The 8,447-nt window shown below is 36.0% G+C and overlaps 1 long non-coding RNA gene across 4 annotated transcripts in view; it reads left to right on the forward strand.

The window, feature by feature from the left end:
- The window catches only part of LOC106980081 (uncharacterized), a 79,366-nt gene extending 76,082 nt beyond the window's left edge, over positions 1-3,284 (forward strand). For all 4 annotated transcript variants that reach the window (XR_008298462.1, XR_008298461.1, XR_008298463.1 and 1 more), the window contains one exon: positions 1,742-3,284. This is a non-coding gene — a long non-coding RNA (uncharacterized LOC106980081). The remainder of the gene's footprint in view (positions 1-1,741) is intronic.
- Positions 3,285-8,447: the final 5,163 nt, after the last annotated feature.

Here is an 8,447-nt window from a genome sequence, read left to right on the forward strand (position 1 = left end):
ATCAGGTGCTGTTGTTGAAAAGCTTGATTTAATTCTGACTTTCATTCTTTGGATGGACTTCTTTTTAAAATTGTTAATATTATTATTAATTGTTTAGGGTTTTGTCTTTAACATAGTATTCTAAAATGTCATGAATGTGCCTTGTTTGGGGTATTTAAAAAATTAACTGTGCTGGTACATTTTCGGGTTCTTTTAATCTAGAAATGTACATTTTTTAGTTTTGGGAAAGTCTGCTTTTGAAGATATTTTTATCCCCATGACTCCCTTCTATTCTCTTTAGGAAACTCATAATAATTAGTTGTTTGAGCTCCTGGTTTGATGTTCTTAATTCTTAACTTGTCTCTCATATTTTCCTTCTTGACATTTAATTTATTTCCAGTCTTCTGTAGAAACTTTTGTTTCAACTATATTATTTTAGTTTTTCCTTCTAAGGGTCATCCATTTTTATTGATGAAAAAATGTCTATCTCCCTGATGCATTAATTTGAAGTTTTGGTTTTAGTTTTGAGATATTCTTGCATCTCATGCATTATCTCTCCTCTGGATTGCTTTTCATAGTTTTCTTACTTGGTCTCTCTCTCTCTCTCTCTCTCTCTCTCTCTCTCATATTCTGGAGATTTTTCACACATATTTCCTGATCCTTGATGATCATTCCTCCTTAACAAAAGGCCTTCAAGGTTAAAAATAAGAAAATAGACCTATATGAGTGGAATGTCTTTTATCCCACTGTGCATTAGTCTGAGCTAATGGCAAAGCTATGTGTATATGTTCTGATGATAAGTTTATATGTTAAGCATTTTATATCTGGTTGAATGACAGGAAATGTCACTTCCAATAACTATTGCAACTTTGGAAAAGAATGGATAATTTTTTACTATGGATTTTTTCAGAGTTCCTGAGGGCATATCTGAAAGATACATATCCCTTCCAACGTGACTTTGTCATAAATATCACCTACAAGGGTTGAATTCTGATCAGGCTTCATTAGTGAGTGAAAAATATACTGCCGTACCTTATGACATAAAGACTTTGGACTGCAAGATACAAATGAATAAAAGAAATGGTCTGGCAAGGAAAAGGATGCAAATGTCCTGGGATCTCACTCCCAGCAAACTGAGTCGTTTCTTTCCTCAAACAAAAAGAATCTTGATCTCACGAAACAGAATGCTTAAACCTCACACAGTTAATGACAGACGGTGCTCAAACTGCTGTGTACATTTGAGTTTTCAGCATAGCCCTGGGCTTACAAATATCCAGCTACTTTAGAAAAAGTTTTCTTTATCATTCATAAAAAATGCATCAAAAATCTTTCACCAACAATAAAAGATTTTTTTCCCAAGGCAAAAGAATAATTAGCCTGATTCTTGCTTCCTTAGTCCTATTCTTGCAATCAAACAAAATAGAACCAGACTTGAGATGAAGGCAAGAATTACCTTCAGGGACTTTTACTAGTAGGGCAAAAGAGGAGCTTTCTTCCATCTTATGTTTAGGAACTACCCTCCAAAGACCCTGGAGCTAGAAACACTGGTATTTTGTACTGTTCTTTTTTGACTCACCAATCTCCCATGTAACCGCTTTTTTGGGAGAAAGGAGTTGGTGGTGGAGGAGGGAGTTCCTGACTTTATTTATTTATTTAGTAACTTTCTATTTTTTAAAAATATTTATTTTTGACAGAGAGAGAGAGAGAGAGAGAGAGAGAGAGAGAGAGAGAGAGAGAGAATGTGAGCGGGGGAGGGGCAGAGAGAGAGGGAGACACAGAATCCGAAGCAGGCTCCAGGCTCTGAGCTGTCAGCAAAGAACCCAACGCAGGGCTTGAACTCATAGACCGCAAGACCATGACCTGAGTCGAAGTCGGACGTTCAACCAACTGAGCCACCCAGGCGCCCCAATAATTTTCTATTTTGATATACTTTCAAACTTACAGAAATGTTTCAGGAATAGTACAAAGAACTAGAAATACCCACATAACCTATACCCAGATTCAATTATTTACATTTTGTCCCATTTGCTTCCCCTCTTATATACTTGCATATTGTTCTTTTTTTCCTGAATCATTTGAAAGTAAATCAAAGAGATCACAAATTTTACCCTTAAATAATTTACTGTGTGTTTCCTAAGAGCATGTTCTTTCTCTTACCTATCGACAACATAGTTATCAAAATGACATTTCCTTACTTTTTCCCTATTCAAGATCCAAACCAGGAGCAAGATTTACATTTATGCAATTTTTGTGTCTCTTTGGTATCTTTTCATCACTATTTTTCCTTCCTAGTTAACAGGTAATTTGTGAAGAGATACTTTGAGACTACATAAATATCCTGTTCATCAAACTTTTATCTACTAGATTTGATGTCTGCTCATGGCTTTCTAACTCCATTTTTTCTTCATTTATTGGTCTTCATTCTACCATAAAAAGTACATTTCCTTTTTCCTGCATTTATTTTTTTTACTCATCCGTGTCTTTATGTCAGTATGGAGTCATGGATTCTTACTCACCAGGTTACTTACTCACCAGTTTATAATCCATTACTATCAGTATTTATTTTAGTGGTCAAATAGCCCCAGGTTCAGCCAGTGGGAGCCTTTTTGAGTTGACTTTTATATTCATTTGACATGTTCCTTTATTCTTTACTTCCTTACTTTCTGTCACAACAAGAGGTTCCAGGCTTATCTTGTACTTTTCATGTCTTAGTACTGGTATCGTCTAATTCTCCTAGGAATTCTGATTCCATTTAGTGGAGAATAAATTTAGAAGCCAAGACCTGGAAAGTAGGCATGTCATTGCTACTGGGGTGTCTTTGCTCCTCTGCCTTCTCAGTGAATAGAAAATATACATGTATGTGTGTGTGTGTGTGTGTGTGCGCGCGCACGCACGTGTGTGAAAACTTCCTCCAGTTATCTTCAACATATTTATTCGTTTGCTCAAGCCTAGAGTATACAAAAGAGAATTTCAGAATTGATAAACCACAGCAAACCTACTAATTAGAGTTTAATATTTACTAAGTTTTCTGTTTGAGGTAAATTGAATAAATTGAAATATATAAATCATAAAGATACAATTCAATGAGGTCTGAAAAAATAATATACCCATGTAGCCCTATCCATAACAAGATATAAAACATATTCCTTACCAAAAAAGTTCTCTAATTCCTCTTCCTGGCTAATGAACTCTCTCAAACCCCTAGAAAACCACTCTTCTAATTTTCTTCACCTTAGATTGCTTTTTGCCTTTTGAAAAACTTCACATAAATGTAATAATGTGTGTGTGTGTGTGTGTGTGTGTGTGTGTGTTGTCTGTGTGTATAGAAAGAGAGAGAGAGGGAGGGGGAGAGAGAGGGGGGCAGGGCAGAAAGAGAGGGAGAGAGAGTCCCAAGCAGGCTTTGCACTGCCAGTGTGGAGCCCGATGCAGGGCTCAAACCCACAAAATGCTATATATGACCTGAACTGAAATCCAGAGTCAGATGCTTGACTGACTGAGCCACCCAGGTGCCGGAAGTAAAATGTTTTTGAGATTTACACGTTGTTGCATATATCAGTACCCTAACTTTTTATTGCTCAGTAGTATATCATTGTATAAAATGTCAGTTTATCCCTTCTTTTATTGATGGACAATTGAGCTGTTTCCAGTGTTATGCTATTATGAATAAGTCTGCTATGAACATTGTGTACAAGTCTTTATGTGGACATATGTTTTCATTTCTCACAGTTAAATACATAGGAGTAGAATTGCTGGATCATGTGGTAAGATGTGTTTCACTTTACATGAAACTGCAAAACTCTTTCCTCAGTGGCTTTATCTTTTTGTATTCTCACCATGATATATGAGAGTTCCAGTCTTCCCGTGTCCTTGTCAACATTTAGTATGTTCAGTCTTTAAAATTTTGGTTATTCCAGTGAATGTGTAGTGTTAAATCATTGTGATTTTAAATTGAATTTTTTTGGTAACTTATGATGTTAAGCACTTTTTTTATGTGCTTATGTGTTTCCTTTGTTATTTGTTAGTTTCATTTATTAATATCACTAATATTATGAATGATTTTGAAAAAATCGTGAGTGTTGACTTTTGTAAAATATTTTCTGCATCTATTGAGATGGTTTTGTCTCATTTTATGTTCTGTTAAAAAGATGAATTAGATGGATGGATATTTTCAAGGAACTAACTTACAGTTTTGTTAATAATTTGTTTTCTATTTTATAGTCTTCTTTATTTTCTTTGTCCTACTTGCTTTTGTTTTAGTTTGCTCACATTTTACTGGATTCCTAACATGGACTCTTAAGTATCTGATTTCAAGTCTTATTTTCTAACGTAATCACTTAAAACTACAAAATTTCATCCAATGACTGCTTTACTCACATCACACAAATATTGATATGTTGTGTATTTATCATTATTCATCAGAAAGAATGTCCAATTTTCAGCCAATTTTCAAATCTTTTACCCATTAAATTGTACCATGTTGGTAACTGTATTTATTGCTTGTGCGGAAGGCTCCAGGTATCTGCTTTCATGACCTGTGTTGGCTACAGTTATCAAAATAGTAAAAACAAAAACAAAAACAAAAACCTTGTGCCTAATCCCAGAGTCAGTCATCCAAAATTAACTAATGGTAATTTTGTCTGTGTTTTATATTTGAAGTTGATTCTACAAATTCATCATCATGGAACCTATCTCAACCTCCATTATCATAGAGATACGATTCTGTTCACGTGTGTAGTCCTTGGAAAATGTGTTAAAACCATGCTTCCCCCTTTTTTGCCTGTCCATTTTCCAAACTCCTTTTGTATTTTAAGAAATATCTCATTCCTAGAATCTTGGTTGGATCCAGAGCCCCAGTTCCCAGTACAGAAGCCAAAGGATGACAAACTTTGCTTTCCTCTACCCCTGGCATTTATGTTAGTGATAGCTGTAGGTGATATTAGCTCAACAGATAGAATGCTTCTGCCTGTGATACTGACTCCAAAGTAGTAAATACAAAGATGGAGGGACAGTTGAGAATATAGTACCAGTTGCATTGTACAACAATGACTGCAATGGCATCCAGTGGTTTCTCCAGTAATTCCCAGTGACGGGATCTGATGGTTCTAAGGGCAGTGGAGCTAATGGCTGTTTTCTGACCGGACTGGTTTTACAGGGTGACCTCACCTGATGCTCTTCTGCCTGTCTGTTTGGTTCCTGCCTGTTTAGGGAGCCTGATATCCAGTTTTCCTAACAATTCTTAATATCCTACATCTTTCCAGTAAGACCCACTTCTGCTTAAAGTAGAACTGATTTTTCTTTCTTGAAACTAGGAAACCTAACAGTTATAGGACTCAAGGACAAAGATCAGAAGGACAGTTTGTTGCCAATAAATAGAACTTCAATAAATGAAAATCCAATGTATGTAATTCTCGTTACTAGGTAGCAATAGCACCAACTTTTCAGCTTGAAGCTGTAAGTTAGGGGAGTACGTGTTACAGAATTTATTGTATTCTTAAGTATAGAATGAGGAAATTTATAGATTATTGTAAATGGTGTGTGCTAGCAAATGACAAAGGGTATATCCTAATTCTTGTATACAAATCAGGTTTTCATCAGTAATGTTAGAGGTAGAGAATTATTAAAAAACAGATCATTCTAATTCTTTCATGGGATGGTATAATATTACACACACCCTAAAAATTCCATTAGAAAAGAATACTACACATTAAGGAAATAGTTATATGATTTTATGGCAAAAATAGCTCAGCTTAGTTTTTTTCTAGAAAGTAAACTGTGTGTGTACTTGGAGTTGTACAGTTACAGTATAGATGATATGGCTCCCCACTCCCAAAGTGTAACCTGGATGGATGCTATCAGTAAGAGTTAACATTTACTTTACTACTTACACTTGTACATAATTTAGAATATTTTTTAGGATTAATTTCCTCTTTAACATTTTTAGGACATTAATATTAAGATACAGCATTAGAATGGGAGGTTACATGAGCACATGACTAGAGAGACAGATGTTGGGCAAGCAATTAGGCATAAATAACATTAAACACTCTGCTCCTTTTTTTCCTGCAATAGTGTAACTAGTCTCCTAAAGTCCATCTCTCAGAAAATGACACTTTTTAAACTTTAAATCTAAATTAACTTAGAAGTTCATGGACACATATTAATGCTGTTGCATACAGAATTGACTCAGATGTGGAATCAAGATTACAGCCTTGATGAGGAGGAAGGTATAAGTAGGGAATCAACATTTTTAAAAAGTTCCCCAGGTGATCCTAACATATAGCTATGTACTAACTTATGGCCTCAGGGTCTTACCTTCTACCCCAAATTTTCTACAAAGTAATTGTGGTGCCAGGTTTTTTAAAATAAGAGAAAACAAGGTTGTCTCTATTATAACAGTGTAAATTATGACTTCTTAAAAAGCTACAATTGATTATTACAAAAACATTTTATAGCCATTCTGGAAGAGAAAATAATCTTCTACTTAAACATATAATTCCTTAATAATCACTGGTTGACCAAATATTTCATATTTTATTACATAATAAAGGCTCTGGGAATTTTTACTTTTAAGGTGAGTAGTAATGTCAGCTAATATTCTTATAGCCACTTTTGAAAGGGTGAAAGCCATAAACTTTGGGTCAGATGTATCTTCAACTTGGAGCAAAATTATACTCCTTTCTACTTTCACCCCAGTCTTTAGTTATTGATTTGACCTCTGGGAGAGGTATTAGCAGTGCTTATAAGCTGTTCTCTTTTTCTTTTTAGCTGCTTGACACCTCTTCACCTTCACTGACCAAAGTCTTCTGGGTGATTCTATAGCTACTGACAATCACAGAAGACTGCCTTGAGAAGTCATGTGGAGAATAAAAATCCATTTCCTTCTCAACTTTGGGGGTAGAGTAGGGTGGTGGATTATGGAATATATATATATATATATATATATATATATATATATATATACAGACACACACACAGTTTTGAATATAAAAAAGCATATTTTAGTAAAGTATAATAAAAAAGGAATAAGAGTGAATAAGTGCTATAAAAGGTATAAAAAGCAATTATACTTTATACTGGTAGTGAATAAAACTGAAATAAATACACATAATTTGAATAGCCTGAAAAGTTTAACATTATACTTTTATGTTTTATATTCAGAAGTTACCTGGGGGTGCCTGGATGGCTCAATCGGTTGAGTGTTGGACTACTGGTTTCGGCTGAGGTTGTGATCTCATGGTTTGTGAACTAGAGTCCTGCGTGGGGGTCCATGCTAGGCGGGGAGCCTGCTGAAGTTTCTCTCCCTCCCTCCTTCTTGTTCTCTTCCCCCACTTCAAAAAAAAAGTTACCTCAAGAAAAAATCCAAATGCAAACTACGTACATTAGTTATGTCTATGCTACTCAAATTAGAAAGCCAGCGTGGTGCTGAGTGACAGGAGCGGGTGCAGAATCCACTGCTTCTTTCAGCGCTTTGTGTCTGACTGCTACACAGCTAGTTGCCCAGTTTCCACTCACATTTTCCTGTTTGATTGTAAGAGAGCGGGACTAAATGGGAGTTACTCATTAAGATTCCATCACAAAACTGTATTTTCTACCAAATTCTAAAATTTCCACAGACAACGGTGTATAGTAGAGTATATTTTAGGAATGGGCTGTATGATTCTCTTGGAAAGAACACTGTACTCTTTATACGAAATCACCTCCAGGCACTTTTCACATTTCCACGAAAATAGCCAGCCAAGTAAGTTCCTAAAATAAATTCAGTCACCAGGTGTGTAAGTAAAACCAGAATATTTGTGTAGCTATTTCTAGTCTCTTTTCATCACGAATAAACTTTGTTAGTATTATCAGGAAGCAAATCTAATGAAGAACTGGGGAGATGTTCTTGAAAGGTCATCACTAAAGGAGTTACAAGCCTTTTTCCTAATTTTCGGAGTTTATCAGTTTGGAGCAAAACGTTTAAAATGATTGCTTTGCCTTGTATACACCATCAGAGCTCCAAGCTTACCGCCTGTTATATGCAGGGTGGTACCCAGAGGAGGGGGCAAGGAGAGACTAAGCGCCCCTGATTACTGAGGCATTAGAAAACCCTCATCAAATGACTCCCCAAACAAAGTGAAGCTAGAAGAGGGTTACTTTGGCCTCTGTTTCCCAAGGGGCGCTTGGGCCCTCGCGAAGTGACGCTTTCACTTTGATTTCCCTTTAACGAAGCAGGTGAAAGGCCATTTGGCACCAGGCGGTTTCTTTTACTCCAGCTGCCTGTGAAGAGCGCGGTTGCCAGGCAACCAAGTCCCAGGCTCTCTTTGTGCCCGTATCAGGCTAGGAAATTTGGAGGTTTTTAAAGCTGTTGTCTATTGCAGACAACTTATACCGAAATGCCTTTAGGCTTTTTGGACTGTTTCTTAATTCCTTATAGTAAAACTACATTCTGTCTCCTAATTTTCTCTCTTTTGTAGAAGAGACTGTTTGAA

The sequence above is a fragment of the Acinonyx jubatus genome, chromosome B2 (genome assembly GCF_027475565.1).
Source record: "Acinonyx jubatus isolate Ajub_Pintada_27869175 chromosome B2, VMU_Ajub_asm_v1.0, whole genome shotgun sequence".
Classification (NCBI taxonomy): domain Eukaryota; kingdom Metazoa; phylum Chordata; class Mammalia; order Carnivora; family Felidae; genus Acinonyx; species Acinonyx jubatus.